This window comes from Eucyclogobius newberryi, unplaced genomic scaffold, assembly GCF_026437365.1.
Source record: "Eucyclogobius newberryi isolate DKJ021-1_F unplaced genomic scaffold, fEucNew1.0.hap1 SCAF_1, whole genome shotgun sequence".
Classification (NCBI taxonomy): Eukaryota; Metazoa; Chordata; class Actinopteri; order Gobiiformes; family Gobiidae; genus Eucyclogobius; species Eucyclogobius newberryi.
The window spans coordinates 4,962,184-4,979,228 of NW_027315723.1; the positions used below are offsets into that span (position 1 = coordinate 4,962,184).

At 42.6% G+C, this 17,045-nt stretch overlaps 1 protein-coding gene across 1 annotated transcript in view; it reads left to right on the plus strand.

Annotated features, from left to right (window-relative positions):
• pard3ba (par-3 family cell polarity regulator beta a) overlaps window positions 1–17,045 on the plus strand; it is a 263,992-nt gene that overhangs the window by 215,740 nt on the left and 31,207 nt on the right. The window lies entirely within an intron of this gene.

Sequence of the window (17,045 nt, forward strand, 5' to 3'; positions counted from 1 at the left end):
TAAAATAAAGTGATATTTCTGCTCTTTTCTATCAAATGTTATGGTCCATTCATGTTTTAGTGCAACACTTGAACCTGAAATAAGACATTTACAATGACCTTCTAGCACAGTCCTGATGTGTAAATATTCTCTGAATATTAATGCAAAAATATATTGATCATCATGATACAGAGGGTAAGTTTGATGTGGGTAAAATGTCCAGCCTTTCTCATAATGTAGAGCTGTGTTTGTGAAAAAGGCAACTCGTGTTGTCTTTCCATTGTCTCATCATTGTTTTGGTGTAGAATTTGATGTCATTGTGGGGAAAAAATGTAGCATTTTCTAGCTGATTAATTATAATAATCTGACGAATCTGATCAATGACAATGTTGTTGTTTTTTTACATCTGTCTAAAAGGGTCATATATTATTTTAAAGGAGTTAAACGTTGGATTTTAACTTTTGCAAACCAAAAAAATTGCTCTGTGGTTGAGTTAGTTTGTCTTATTTGTTTGTGTTCTCGGGTTCCTGATAAGAGGCTGTGGTCTCTCAGAAATGTGAAAATGTGAAAAGTGAATTGACTCTAAAATTAGACACAGTAAGTGATTTACTCATTTATGTTTGAGTAACTGAATTTCCATATATCATCTTGGGATAAATTGCCCACCTCTTTGTGTACGTCTAATGGAAATTCAACTAAAGACCACAACTTTAACTTGCAGTTTTCCAGGAAAAATGATTAATGTGAGCGGACTTGGGTGTCTTTGGTCCACATCTGGTGATATCATGAAGGAGCAGCTGTAGGTGAAGAGTTAATGTCTTCTGCAGACAGGAGCAACGGCAGGGCCAGATTCTCCATGGACGTCAAGCCACAAAACCACAAATGAAACTCAACGATGGGAAAGTTCCTGTTTTTAAGTGCAATGTGGTAAAATCATATTATAGAAACTTTTTTAGGTGAATGGAGCAGCTCTGCCTGTGCAGCCTTGTGAGTGCAGCCTGCGGCCTCGTGAGTGCAGTCTGCAGCCTCGTGAGTGCAGTCTGCGGCCTCGTGAGTGCAGTCTGCAGTCTGCGGCCTCGTGAGTGCAGCCGCAGTCTGCAGTGGCCTCGTGAGTGCAGCCGCAGTCTGCAGTCTGCGGCCTTGTGAGTGCAGCCGCAGTCTACAGTCTGTGGCCTCGTGAGTGCAGCCTGCGGCCTCGTGAGTGCAGCCGCAGTCTGTGGCCTCGTGAGTGCAGTCTGCGGCCTCGTGAGTGCAGCCTGCGGCCTCGTGAGTGCAGCCTGCGGCCTCGTGAGTGCAGCCGCAGTCTGTGGCCTCGTGAGTGCAGTCTGCGGCCTCGTGAGTGCAGCCTGCGGCCTCGTGAGTGCAGCCGCAGTCTGTGGCCTCGTGAGTGCAGTCTGCGGCCTCGTGAGTGCAGTCTGCGGCCTCGTGAGTGCAGCCGCAGTCTGTGGCCTCGTGAGTGCAGTCTGTGGCCTCGTGAGTGCAGTCTGCGGCCTCGTGAGTGCAGTCTGCGGCCTCGTGAGTGCAGTCTGCGGCCTCGTGAGTGCAGCCGCAGTCTGCGGCCTCGTGAGTGCAGTCTGCGGCCTCGTGAGTGCAGCCTGCGGCCTCGTGAGTGCAGCCGCAGTCTGTGGCCTCGTGAGTGCAGTCTGCGGCCTCGTGAGTGCAGCCGCAGTCTGCGGCCTCGTGAGTGCAGTCTGCAGCTTCATTGTTTCCTGCTCCTCCAGAGCAGCTCCTCCTCTGTGTGTTTGTGCCTCACTTTTCTCTGTGGTTCAGGTGCACGTTAGATCGAGTTGATGTGGTCAAAATATCAGCCTTTAAAATGCTGCCACCACAAATAGAATCTCACACTGACCCTCGCTCCTCCCTCTCTTTTCTAAATGGAGTATTTGATAAATGGATGTAACATGTACCTTTATGTCACTTCCTTTTGGCCCTTGTTCCATGTGTGTGTTAGCGGGACCCCCGGCGCCCTTTCATTCCTCCTTTCTGTACAAGTTTAATTAGTTAGATTTACTCTCAGTTTTTTGTTATAACAGTGCATTTCTATCATTTCCTCTGTGAAATGAAGAGTGGTTTGGTTCTTACTGCGGCGGTGACGGCGCTCAGAGCCGAGGCGCTCTCATTCCTAAAGCAGAACTCAGTTTGTGCCTATTTGTCTGACTTTGACACTGGCACTGGAAGTAAATACACAGATTTATCTTGGACTGTCATTATTACTGTTAACATGGTCAAGTTGGTCTTAAATAGGTGAAAAATGCAGTATCAAACAGATATGACGTAACAATCATGATGCAATACCGGTAAGTTTAAATAAAAAGTAAATTAGAATAGCAATTTCTTGCAAAATTGAGCAGCCCTGGTAAAAATGAATAATCGCAGTCTGGGTGCTGTCTGTCTTTTTCACCATTGCGAGACAAAAACAAATATGTTTGCAGTTGTCTTTGATTCTTATGTGTTTCTTGTGCACCAGCTCAACGATTTTTGAAAAATGCCCATCTGTCAATTTTCTTAACAAGCATTGTGAATTTACACTGAACAGAAGTAGAAACAGTGTCTTCCATTTTTCATGAGCTGAATTCATAGATATAAAACTTATGCACACAAAAAGACCTTATTCCCCCAAATATTTTACACATATCTGTCAAAATATATTTGATTGAGCACTTATAATCCACTTATAATCCAAACTAATAATGGCTCATCAAGATAAATAGACAGTATGAATATTGCAGAGGTTTTTCCTACACTGGCCACAATAAAAGGACAAATGTTCAGTTTCATCGCACAACGAATGCCACAGAAGTCACAAATTCTGCAGTGAGCGTGCAGTTTGCACGCTCACTGCAGGAAGGTCCACCAGAGCTGTTGCCCGTGCATTGAATGTTCATTTCTCTACCATAAGCCAATTCAGCAGTACATCCACCCGGCCTCATGACCACAGACCACGTGTAACCTCACCAGGCCAGGACCTCCTCATCCAGCAGGTTCATTTCCAAGATCAGAGACCCCAGAGACCCCACCAGAGACCCCACCAGAGACCCCACCAGAGACCCCACCAGAGACACCCAGAGATGTTCTCTTTATGCAGATGGCAGACAGCATTTGTGTCCAGAGATCGATCGATCACTGTGGATTTTATTGTAGATACTGTAGTGTGACTTCCTCTCAGTTTGTGTTCACATCTAGTGGGTGTGTTGGATTATCAGATTCCAAAAAGTGTGCGTGTCACGTGACCCACGGGTGCGATTCTGTTCTGTAGACCCTCAGTCATCGTGACGTTTTCTCCAAGCAGCTTCTTCTTCAGTTCCTCTGACGTAGAATTAGTCGCTCCCTTATATCTCCCTGAAGGAAGGAAGAACTACCGCAGTTCTTGTACATAAGGTGTGAACTGTCATATGTAACATAATCGTCATCCTAATAGGAGAAGGATGACTGATCAGTATTTTATTTTTAGTTTAGAATGTTCTGCATTCTCATTGCAAGACAAAAAACTGCTTCTGGTATAGGTCTATACTCCCGATGTCCTAGTTTTAGGATTTCCCAACCTCTCTTTTCTCCATAGCCTCTTAAATAATCCGACTTCAAATGTCAGATTGTGAATAGTTTTCCATCAGACAGAGCAGATGAGTTGAAGTACATCTCCTCTTCCTCTTCTCTCTAAAGCGTGTAATTATGGGACTCAATGACAGAATCGTGGTTTCTCATTTTTTTCCAAATTAAATAGGGTTTATTTTTTGCACAGAGCCAAATGATGGAACATACTGGATTTCACCAGTGTCTGCAGCTGTCCCGTTCATCACCAACTCACAGCAAATCACTTCAGAGAGAAATTTGGGATTTGTGGGAATTTGCAATGCTAACTCTGCACAAAACAACAAGTAATACAATACTTTTGGAACCGTAAACAGAAAGGTGTAAATTAGGGCTGCAAGAAATGCAATAGCAATTTAATTGGTCGCATCTAGCTGCAGTTCTTGAGGTGTTATACCTGTGAGAGCTAAATGTCTCTGTGTCTGAGGGATTATTCTGTGTAAAAGCTGTTAACCCTGTAGTTTAGACCTCTGCAAACATATATCGCAAAATCATAACATATCTGAGCCAAATCACATCAAAATGTGAGAAACCCTGTGATTTCCAGTTCTAATTTATTGAATAATGTAAGTTCCGCATTTGTGGATTTCCTTTTGAACCTTTCTTACAAAAATATAATCGATGGACGAAGATGCAAAGAATTCCATAACTCCCCTCCTGTGTCTCGTCTATCCCTCCCTCCTCTCCCTTTCCTCTCTCCTTTTCTCTGCCGTCCTTCTCCAAGCCTCATTAAACCAGTGTCTCAGATCGTGTTGGCAGTAACACAGAAAAACCTCAGACCAAGCTTTGACCAGACCAGCCAAATCCAAGCTTTAGCCATCACCATCACACACAAGTCGCTGACCCTGGAGAGAGAGGGAGGGAGGGAGGGAGGGAGGGAGAACAAGAAGAGAGAGGAAGGGAGAGAAGATGGAGAGAGAAGAGAGGAGTGTGTGTTGGAGAGAGACACCAAACGATGTCGAGCGTGGGAGGATAGAAATAATATCTATGTACACATCGGAAAGTTTGTCTTGGAGAGAAGATCTCAAACTTCTCGACAAACTTTGAATCATAATATCATAGCTTTTTAAGGAGTAAAACTTTTACACAAACGTATAGAATTAATGCTGTGATATGTGCAGTAAACATCAGTTGGAGGGTCGTTTGCATTTTGGCAAAGTGGTTGTGGGTGAGATCCTTGGTGTGGATTCACTGTCCAGGTAAAGCATTTCATTTGTGCAATAATTAGGGACCATTCAAATGCTTATTTCTCTTGTACATTGTTTTTCATCAGATAAAGGTCAAATGTGTTTGGTTTAGACTTTTAGACAAACATATTGTAATTTGCATATGAATTATAAATGGTTGAATCTGTATCGTCCAGATAACAACTACTAAATCAGTTGTTGACAGATGTATTTATGCGTTCTATCGTGTTACTAAGGTAAAATGATTTCCTTTGTCGTTTGAAACCCAACCAGGCCCAGAACATGCACAAGCCGACCACAAAACCAAGTCAAGTTCATCAGTTAGATTTCACTTTTGATTTTTCTGCTAATACTTGTTACCACCAACAAACAATCAAACATGACTGTTCCTTATCCTGCAAAACTCGCATCCAAACACAGGCAGAACACACACATTCTAACCACTATGCCACTCTGCCAACACCAACTGGCCTGGTTATTCTTCCAATAGTTGCCTATGTAAAATGCCTTCTCCCATTACCTTTTCCCACAAAGGTCAATGCTCCTTTCCTATCGTTCAAATCCTGCGTTTTAGCTCTAGAGATTATTACATCATTAAGTTTAATAGTTTCTGACCCTCGGGCACATTAAACGCCCCCGCACCTGCACAACTACAGCTTGTTAACAGCTAACCATAGTACCAAATGTGCAAAGGGTGAATCAAAAGGTTAGGGAAACCCAGGCTGCACCAGCAAGAGGCCAACCCACGGCTAATTGGCGACATTGTTAGTGTTTGTTGGGCTTGAACTTGTGACCTGACCAAGATGGCTGCCTTTGCATTTCCATAGAGATACATCTAGAGTTCCAGTGGAGGCGGAAGATAGGGAGACTTTGTAAAGCTTTTTAGGAAGTGAATGGGAAAAGGTGTTGTGGTCGTTAGCTAAATTGTTCACTGGAGGGCAAAGGTCAGGGTGGTATTGGCGCCGGAGTTGCATTGTTGAATTAGAAACGAGCAAGTCAAGAGAAAGTCACATTTATTTTTTAGAACGAACGCCACTTTCATGTGTGGTTCTAAATCAGATCAAGTGACTGCGGTACAAACACGCAGATCACATTATCTGACTTCTACTGCATTAAAATGGTACAGGTGCTACATTTACACACTGGAAAAGGCAGGAATGAAAGACAAAAGTACTCACACCAGACAACAACAACTGCAAATGAAGTGAGCTTTAAAAGTGAATGGGTATTTTGGAATATTAATTATCAAGGTAAAATATAAAGACAATTCATTTATGAAAAATGTGTACTGACACTTTAGTACAACAGCGCTCCTGGATTGGTTTTGTCTTCTGTAATCAGAAATAAATAAAATAAGTATTAATAGTAGGTATTTTTAAGGATAAGTAGCTTATTTCAATCACTACATTTTAAAGGTCCTATATCATGCAAAATCGACTTTTCTGAGCTTTTAACCGTCTTACACTGCTATTGGTGCCTCATATATGTGCCCAGAGTGTTTTTTAGATTGATTCCTGCAGTTTTTAGCGAGAGTACAGTCTATATCCTTTTCCTCGGATCTGCAGACGGACGGGCCTACTCACCGCAACGTGTCACAACAATTATTATGATCAAATACCCTTAGAGTAGACTACAAAACGGGATCTTCAAAAGGGTAGAGCTATTCAGCAAACTGTCGAACAGAAATCTAACCCTCAATGCCAAAGCGGTAACAACCACATATGTGCAACACTCCAAACCACTTCACCACCAACAAGAATCAATCACTGCATCTAATTGCGTAATGCCGCTCGCCAGAGTTCTTCTGAAGTGTGCTTTGTTTTGTTTCCAGACGTTAGCAGTAATCACTTGTCCAAACCTGTTCCATGTGTTAGCCGTTAGCCTGTTAGCAGCTAGCGTGCGTGTGTGTGGTCGTCGGTGGTTGTTTATGCTCCGCAGGCTGGTGTCCTGGTTCCTCGCTCCCGGTTGGTGTTAGCTTGCCCCCCTGCCGATCACTGAAATAACATCCCTTTCCCCTCTGAGCCAGAAGTGCACTGGCCAAGAAACTCCAGAAAACTGTGGACCCTGAAATATCACTCTCGCTGTGATGTGTTGGAAAGAGATAGTAGAGAGTGGAAAATGTCTCAAAATTACAATTTGAAGGGTCACTTTTTTTTTTTTTAATCACAAAGGTTTGTCATTTTTTGGTAATACAATGTCCTCTTTGAAAACTAAAGGTTTCTGTGTTTTAACCCTGCAGTTTAGTTTGGTTTAGACAACACGTTCTCAGATAAATAGGATTCTTTCATTAGTTTAGCAGTTAAGATTTCCGTTTTCTCTCAAGATAAATGCTCTGAACTTATGGCTCTATTAGCGTAGCATTTACATTTCCTATGGGCTTCATTTGCATATGTTTTTATTGTTCTGCTGCTGAAAGTGGAAACAAAAACATACACATTATTTTAAGTTAGAAAAAATGAAATACTCAGCCAATTAAAGCTGTAAGAATGCATCATATGTCCACTTTTAAAACAAAAATGACATGACTAATTATAACTATATTATTTCCAAATCCACAGTAGATTTGGCCAAGTTATTTCATGTCTGTTTAGTCACAGATTTGTGCACATGGGGGGGGGGACTTTGATGTGTCATTTTTGCACTCCCGTTTTCCAAAATCCTGAGGTAGAGCAAACAGTTTGACACAAGTTCTGCCAAAGAATCAGTGTGGAAGCAATAAATAGGGCAAGAGATGTGTTTTCTCTTTCACCCCACTGTAGGTTTTGGGTTTGAGTCTCGTATTGTGGAGTTTGCATGTTCTACCTGTGGCTAGTTTTCCCATCAAACTAAAACATGCACATTAAGCTATTCCTACATTGAACTTATACAGCAGTAAAACACACTGAATGTAACTGAAGTAATCTCCATGGAGACAAGGAAATGGCTGTGCCTTTTACGCACCACTATAAGCTCTGGTTCTGGTTTGAGTCTGGTTTGTCCTTGTCCTGATTTGTACTTGATTAGTCCTGTGGTTATCCCTTCATTAGCCCTGGTTTAGTTCTCGTGTAGTTCTGTTTTTTCCATTCCCGTTTTAGTGAAAACATATTTACAGCCTGGTTTTCTTGGTTTTCTTCTCCTTTACAAAGCACCACCTCTTTGACCTCTGTAACCTCCACATCTTAAATCCACAATTACGCTCACAAGAGGCTTTGAAACGTTTGAGAGGGGAGCAAATGATCCGGGGGGGCGGCAAGACATGCTTTTCTGTTTGCCTCTGGCCCCGCCGACGCTATACGCACCAAAAATCAGTCCCCCGTTGGCTTAAGCTAGCAAAGCGGGGAGGAGAGTAGCCGCGTGTCGCTCGTACAGCATCGCAATGAAAAGACTTAAAACAAGCGAAGACGACGAGCCTGAGGGACCATGGCTGAGAGGCAAGGACAGGAGGAGAGGTCCGTGGGCAGAATTGATCAGTGAGACTTTACGAGGCGAACAAGGGAAGGGCGGCTACGCGAGTGTGAAATGTCTTAGATAGTAGAAGAAGAGGGGCAGATGGAGGCGCTTGTAGCTCGATCCCGGGGGGAGAGGGCGGTGGCCGTGAAGGTTGGAGGAAGCGAGATCAAAAACGTGGATCCCACAGCAATGGGCGATTAACGAGGAGTGATGCTAAAGGTTGGCTTCAAATGTGACACGTGAAGGTTGGAGGGTTGTAAAATCATAACACAGATACTAATCGATACTGAAATGATAAAGACAATGCGGCGCAAACAGTATTTTGCCTCGATGCATGTTCTTTTACACACTTATAAAGCAGGTTTTGTGCTCTTTGTCAGTAGTAACTTTATGTCTCTAGCCCTATCTATCTAGTAATCAATTATGGTGTGATGGAGTCTTTGTTTAGGTCTGATTAAGAGCTTATTTAGTGTCTTTGGCCCTGGAGTATTCCTTTTATATGATGTAAAAACTTAAAAAAAAAAAAATCTTGGTCAACTAGTATTTTGAGTGTGTTATTTTCTTTTTTTAAACTTTTGGCAGTGTGGTTTGCAGGCTAAATTCAGCGTGACCGTAGAAACAACATTGTGAGCGGAGCCAAACGGAGACTTTGATGCCGGACTGTGGTTGGTGGATTTATGTGATTGCGGCGTGTTACCTCATAAATGTCAGCTGTAAAATCTGACCAGGAATGAGTATGAGAGAGCTGCAATTTTGATTTGCAGCATTGCAAAAGAATAATGCCGCACACAGCTCGATATAACGGCTTCTATACGTTTGATTCTTACTTGTTGTGGAATTTCTGTTTTTATAATGACGTAGCAATTTTAAGTGGTTGTATCTATCGACAAAATATTTAAATGGTTTCAAGGCTTTTTCATTAGGTTGCGATCAATCAAACTTTATTTCAGACTCAGTCAAAGTGGTCCATATAAAACAAAAATGAAAAAGCACACATAAACGCAAAGAGCACAATGTAATAAAAGTCTCAGGGCTATTCAACTTCATTTTCCCAGATGGCCAAGGCCTCTGCCGGAGCTGCACACACCACTGTAACAGCATTTTGGGTCGCACAAAACATCCCCAACTTTGTATCAATAAATGGAGTTAATACAATAATTTACTGATAGATTAGATATTTGTGAAAAAAAATAGCATACAAAATGCTGCACCAACTTTGATTTGCAAAATGGCCCATCCAGTACAGAACCAGAATTCAGTCTGAACCATCAAGGACTAAACCAAGACCAAGCCAGGTCTAAATTAGAAGTAACCCAGATGTAAACCAACAAGATTTCCTTTTTAATATTTGGAAAATGGGTTTTGGGCCGGATTAAAATGCTTGGAGGGCCTGATTTGGCCCCCTGCATAATAGGCAGTTTCACCAGTGCCTCCAGAGGTGTACTTGACTATTATAATTTACAATCAGTGACGTCCTTAGAAATAGAATTGTTTTGTGTTTATTTATAAGATAAGAGTTTTTACCAGTGACCCTGATCCAGCTGAGATCTGCTCCTGAACCCAGTACTGCACATGTGGGGACTGAACCCTGCTCAGTATTGGACCTGTCCCCACCAGTCTTACATAAGTTATCTTTGAAACTAGAGCAGCCTCGGCGGGCCCCCTCCCACTCGGTACATACTCAGAGACTATTCCATTCTAATACCAGTGGGGGAGATTGTTTGGACAGATGAAATATATTTGATGTTCATGAAGGGTTTTTTGTTGTTGTTTTTAAAGTGCACTGTCATCATTTACTTTGACACTTGGAGAATAGCGAGTGTTTCGGGTCTTTGGGCGAATGACGGTCAGAAGGGCATCTGATTGGGGGCCCCTCCAGCTTGGGGGGGCTCAAGGCAAAATGGGCTTGTTGCCTAATGGTATGTCCGCCACTGTTTAAAGTACCACCTTTGTGTCCACATCATCTAAGCGGTCACCCGAATATTTGACCTTATCCACAACAAATTGGTCACTTTCAAATCGATTAATCTTGAAATAAGAAAAAAGATGACAAGTGTCTTAAAACACGCAAATGGTCCATCAAGTTATAATTCGTAATTAGTAAAAACAAACAAATTAGATTGATTGATTGATTGATTGATTTTCATCCAAATAGTTGGTGTAAGGGCAACACAAATATGAATAACAAATGAATGACTTGCTATGAAGCATTTTGGAAAATGTTAGATATGAAATGAGCTTATATAACATAAAATGGTTGAAAACATCTGGTCATCTGCGACGAGCCCCGCCTTCGGCCCAAAGTCACTGGGATAGGCTCTAGTCACCCGCGACCCTAAACGGGAACAAGCGCTAGAAAATGAATGAATGAATAAAATGTCTGTATCTCCATAAATCTCCTGGTAACATCTGTGTTTGTTTACGTCGACGCCCAAACAAAGACCAAAGGGGGAACACCGTGGTGACAGATGACGTTTCCTCATCATTAGCATAGCACCGGTGCTACATTCAAAAACACATGGCACATGCTAACCCGATTAACTCTGCCATTAGCCTGACATTAGCCTAGCGCACACCTCCTCCTCCGCTGCAGCATCTGGCTCCATCACCCACACAATACATAAACAGTTCATTTTCTGAACCTCGCAAATGTACTTCTCTTTGTGTTTGTGAAAAGTTTGTAATTAATTGGACAGCATGGACACATGGGAGAAATGGAATAGAAGGCAAAGATGGCAGAGAATCGTACTTAGAGAAATAATGAGCCAAAACACAGGATATAAATAAACATTAGCTCAACCCAGTCAACACAAAACGGCTTATTTCTGCATGTGTTGGACGTATGCAGCAGGAGATATTTCCTTGGAAATAAACTTCTTTACAGTGTTTTTAATGAATCATATGGGCAACTTGATATGTAGTTTTTCCCTTTTGCCTGGATTGTTCTATAGTGTGGCTTTTAACTTTCTTAAAATTAGTTTTATTTCACAATAACTGGAAAAACATGCATTCCTACTGTGCCTCTCCACAGATCTGACCTGTAACGTGGCCTGTTGGCGTCACCTCCTTGTCTCTATAGATACATTTAATACCATACTGTGCAACATTCTCGGCAAAGCAGTAATAGCTCCATGGAGACAAGCAGGTGACAGACTCTTCAGCAGAAAAATTGCATCGTGCGTCTTTAACATTTGTGACCATGTTGTTTAGGCACTATATGTGGCTTATTAAATGTATACAATTGCAAAATCGTGATAACATTTTTTCAAGAGCTATTTTTTATCGAATTGTGAGCCCTATTTTGTATTTCTTGTTCATGTCGACACCATAAATCTGCTTCTCATACTGACTTAGTTTCCTTTTCCCCATTTGTCATCATTTCCCCCTTTTTTCCTTGTTTTGTTGAGTTTTTTTCTCCCCACACACCCGTATTTCAAAACCTCATTTTATCATCTTTGAACCGTCTAATTTGGAGAAAACGCTTTGTCTTGAATTCATCTCTGCTTCACCCACCCAGTGTTTGTCCTGCTTCATAAAGGCGACCAACCAAAGAACCAGACCCAACGCCCGGAGCAGTTATGTTAATATAATCAGTGGACAAAGAAGTCATTTTGTCCTATCATTCTTGTTTTGGTATTGTCCGATGACAAATTACATTGTACACAAAGGACCCCACCTGGGCATTTTAACTCATAATGGGCATCTTTTAGCATAATTTTGCCGTCTAAAAAGAAAGGGAAAGCATTTGCCGTGATATTAAAAAGAGAAGCTAGCTACACATGCTACCACAGTATTAGCATAGATAAGACATAAAGGAGTTAATATGTCCCAAAATGAGGTCCGTCTACACCAGATTCTAATCTAAAGATGGCAGCGCTGCAGGTCTATTAACTTGCAGAATGGGGAAAGCATCATAAACTAGACATTGGCCTCCATATGAACATTATGGCTATTGACGTCTCACTTTAGAGCCACCACAGTTACTAGCATGATATCACTTTTCTTCTACAAACACTACAATTAATGAATGTTGTTGTTTTTTCAATCGTACTACATTGCTTATTACTTTCAACTATTTGCCAATTTCCTCGCAAACTACAAATGTACAATTCTTCAGCCGTCGTCCCTCCATTTGCTTTGAGACAACTTCCATCATGCTTTTATTTCACAAGTGGATGATGTTTACGTATGCGTGCACTTTCCTGAGTTTGTAGTTGAGCGTGTGTTTACGTTCCCCTGCACTGGTGTACGGTCCGAGATGACTGAAACATCCATGTTGATTCAAACGTCCTCCTCGGATGTGAGAAGGGAGACGCGAGGCCCGAAATTGCCCTTAATTGAAAATGCATGCTGCTCTTTTTCCGTGTGCTGTGTCGAAATTCATTGTCTTAACTTCTGGTGTCGAGGTGGTTTAGTAGTGACACAATTGGGCAAATGCTTAAGAATATTCAGCTGATCTTCATGTTCAGATGGTGTAATAGTTTCATCTATATCAGACGATAAGTCAAAGATGATGTATTCCCTTCAATAGATGACATAATAAAACGTATTGCTTTGCCTGAATGTTCCACACTATGGCATTAAACAATAGCATCTGAAGACGAGCAGGTGACTGACGGTCCACCAGAAAAGCTACACAGTGCATCTTTAATGGTTTTATTTGTTAAACACCATGATTTTTCTGAATTGAACATATTTGTTATTGTTTTACTGGGACAATAATCTATAACTTCTGCTGACAGCGTCACCTAAACCAGAGTCCTCCTGTTTACAAGCTTTTAATCCACTTTAACGTTTTCAAGCATTTCACTTTTGTTTCTCATTTTGAATTGGAATTTCCCAAATCCCACGTTTGAGCTTCAAACTTATTTGCACGGCACTTACTTCTGTCACTTGCCCATGTTTTTGTTTTACCGCAAACTACAGCTTTTCATACCTAGTCACCAAAAATGTGACGTTGCGGAGGTTTACTGAAAGAAGAGCGGTTTAAGTGTCAGGAATTCTGTGATTAAAACAAAATGAAATAAAGTTTGAGCTCAAGGACACGCATAACCATTGGCTGGTTCGGGCTGTGTTGCATGTTACAGGACACATATTCTGCATGATGTAATTGTATAAGTGTTTGCCTATAAACATGCTTTTTATGTTGACTTCTCATGTTTTAGAGCTAAAAATAATGTATGTATTCTCCTCATTCCGCCCCGCCCACACTGTTTACATGGATCAGCACTCCCGGTCGAGCAGGAAGTGGAAAGTCTCGCCTCTAAAATATGCTATAAAGTCAACTGATTTGAGTAAAATATCCGGTGTTCATGGGACCAACAAGTCGTCAATACACCGACGGCCCGAAAAGGGCTTTTTAGTCGGTGTAGAACTTGTTTCCTCTTCCCGATGTTCACTAATACAAGCGGGAGGATTACGTGGAACGGCAGCGCCCAGGCCAACATCCAGAAGTTTGCCTGAGTCTGACTTTCTCGTCAAGATTTGGTTTTAACACGCCATCTACTGGTAGCAGAGGGAATTGCCATTAGGAAATAAACAAACGCTGGCTTACCCCATCATGCTAATACAAGAAAAGAGTTGTAATGAACAGGATTTGATGATACAAACTATTAGAACGAGTCTGGCAATGATTTATGGACTTACAAACAGCAGAGATGACGACTTCGCGATGAGGGAACAATGTTATTACATGGTTAAACGTTCAAAAAAGTTAATTTTACATGACTTGTCCTTTAAAAGACAGCTTTAAACTACTGTTTTCGTGTCAGTGCATAAAGCATCTATCACAACTAAATCCGATGTATTAAATAACGGCACAGAAAAGTAAAGTAGTTTTGTGTTTACTCCAGGTTAAGCCACGTCTGATAGTGCCATAAACGTACAACCTCTAGGCGTTAAGATTTAAATATGTAATTGAGGTATTATTTAGATTATATTCATTAAGAAAACATTTGTTATATTTCGGTGACATCAGTTGCTTGTTAGCGTGGAAACACAGGCTGCCATGAACCTGACCGAGCTGAAGAGAATTCACCAACACATGGCAGACCCTCCACCAGAAAGATGCATAAAACAGTTATATGATATTGAAAAGGCTAATATTTGATGGTGAATGGGAGGTATAGGGCTGTAGAAAATGTCATTGATAGATTGGCACTAGTCTTATTGCATTTACTGTATATATACTGCTGTGCTGACGTCAACCGGCTTTTCATTTAGTTAAAAGCAGCTCATACATTTCCTCTGACACGCCTCACTCCACAGACCATCCAGATCACTCCTCACTCCACAGACCATCCAGATCACTCCTCACTCCACAGACCATCCAGATCACACCTCACTCCACAGACCATCCAGATCACGCCTCACTCCACAGACCATCCAGATCACTCCTCACTCCACAGACCATCCAGATCACTCCTCACTCCACAGACCATCCAGATCACTCCTCACTCCACAGACCATCCAGATCACTCCTCACTCCACAGACCATCCAGATCACTCCTCACTCCACAGACCATCCAGATCACACCTCACTCCACAGACCATCCAGATCACTCCTCACTCCACAGACCATCCAGATCACTCCTCACTCCACAGACCATCCAGATCACACCTCACTCCACAGACCATCCAGATCACTCCTCACTCCACAGACCATCCAGATCACTCCTCACTCCACAGACCATCCAGATCACTCCTCACTCCACAGACCATCCAGATCACTCCTCACTCCACAGACCATCCAGATCACACCTCACTCCACAGACCATCCAGATCACTCCTCACTCCACAGACCATCCAGATCACTCCTCACTCCACAGACCATCCAGATCACTCCTCACTCCACAGACCATCCAGATCACTCCTCACTCCACAGACCATCCAGATCACTCCTCACTCCACAGACCATCCAGATCACTCCTCACTCCACAGACCATCCAGATCACTCCTCACTCCACAGACCATCCAGATCACTCCTCACTCCACAGACCATCCAGATCACTCCTCACTCCACAGACCATCCAGATCACTCCTCACTCCACAGACCATCCAGATCACTCCTCACTCCACAGACCATCCAGATCACTCCTCACTCCACAGACCATCCAGATCACTCCTCACTCCACAGACCATCCAGATCACTCCTCACTCCACAGACCATCCAGATCACTCCTCACTCCACAGACCATCCAGATCACTCCTCACTCCACAGACCATCCAGATCACACCTCACTCCACAGACCATCCAGATCACTCCTCACTCCACAGACCATCCAGATCACTCCTCACTCCATCCAGATCACTCCTCACTCCACAGACCATCCAGATCACTGCTTCTGACCAGCTTTATATTTAACATTTTAATACAACTAGTGTTATGCATTGTGGCTTTTACTAATGAAAATGTTCTGCTCCTGTCAAGATTTTCTGAGCATATTTTAGAATAAACCAGGGCTAAACAGTGTCAAAACAGGACTTAATCAGGACATGTCCAAGCATGGAATAAAGCTAGACTAAGGAAGGTCTAAACCAGTTCCAAACCAGGACTAAACCAGGACTAAACCAGGACTAAACCAGGACTAAACCAGAACTAAACCAGAACAAAACCAATCCAAAACAAAACTAATCCAAAACTAAACTAAACCAAAACTAAACCAGGACTAAACAAGGACTAAACAAGGACTAAACAAGGACTAAACCCGGACTAAACCAGAACTGAACCAGGACAGAACCCGGGCTAAACCCGGACTAAACCAGAACTAAACCAAACCAAAACTAAACCCGGACTAAACCCGGACTAAACCTAGACTAAACCCGGACTAAACCCGGACTAAACCAGAACTGAACCAGGACAGAACCAGGACTAAACCAGAACTAAACCAAACCAAAACTAAACCCGGACTAAACCCGGACTAAACCAGAACTGAACCAGGACAGAACCCGGACTAAACCCGGACTAAACCAGAACTAAACCAAACCAAGACTAAACCCGGACTAAACCTGGACTAAACCCGGACTAAACCCGGACTAAACCAGAACTGAACCAGGACAGAACCAGAACTAAACCAAACCAAAACTAAACCAAAACTAAACCCGGACTAAACCTGGACTAAACCCGGACTAAACCCGGACTAAACCAGAACTGAACCAGGACAGAACCAGGACTAAACCAGGACTAAACCAAGACTAAACCAGGACTAAACCAGCACTAAAAAACAGCACTAAACCAGAACTAAACCAGGACTAAACCAGAACTAAACCAGGACTAACCCAGAACTACACCAGAACTAAACCAGAACTAACCCAGGACTAACCCAGGACTAACCCAGGACTAACCCAGGACTAACCCAGGACTAAACCAGGACTAAACCAGGACTAACCCAGGACTAACCCAGGACTACACCAGAACTAAACCAGAACTAACCCAGAACTAACCCAGGACTAACCCAGGACTAACCCAGGACTAAACCAGGACTAAACCAGAACTAACCCAGGACTAACCCAGGACTAACCCAGGACTACACCAGAACTAAACCAGAACTAACCCAGGACTAACCCAGGACTAACCCAGGACTAACCCAGGACTAAACCAGGACTAAACCAGAACTAACCCAGGACTAACCCAGGACTAACCCAGGACTAACCCAGGACTACACCAGAACTAAACCAGAACTAACCCAGGACTAACCCAGGACTAACCCAGGACTAACCCAGGACTAAACCAGGACTAAACCAAGACTAAACCAAGACTAAACCAAGACTAAACCAAGACTAAACCAGGACTAAACCAGAACTAAACCAGCACTAAACCAGCACTAAACCAGGACTAAACCACATAAATATACATTTCTGTTG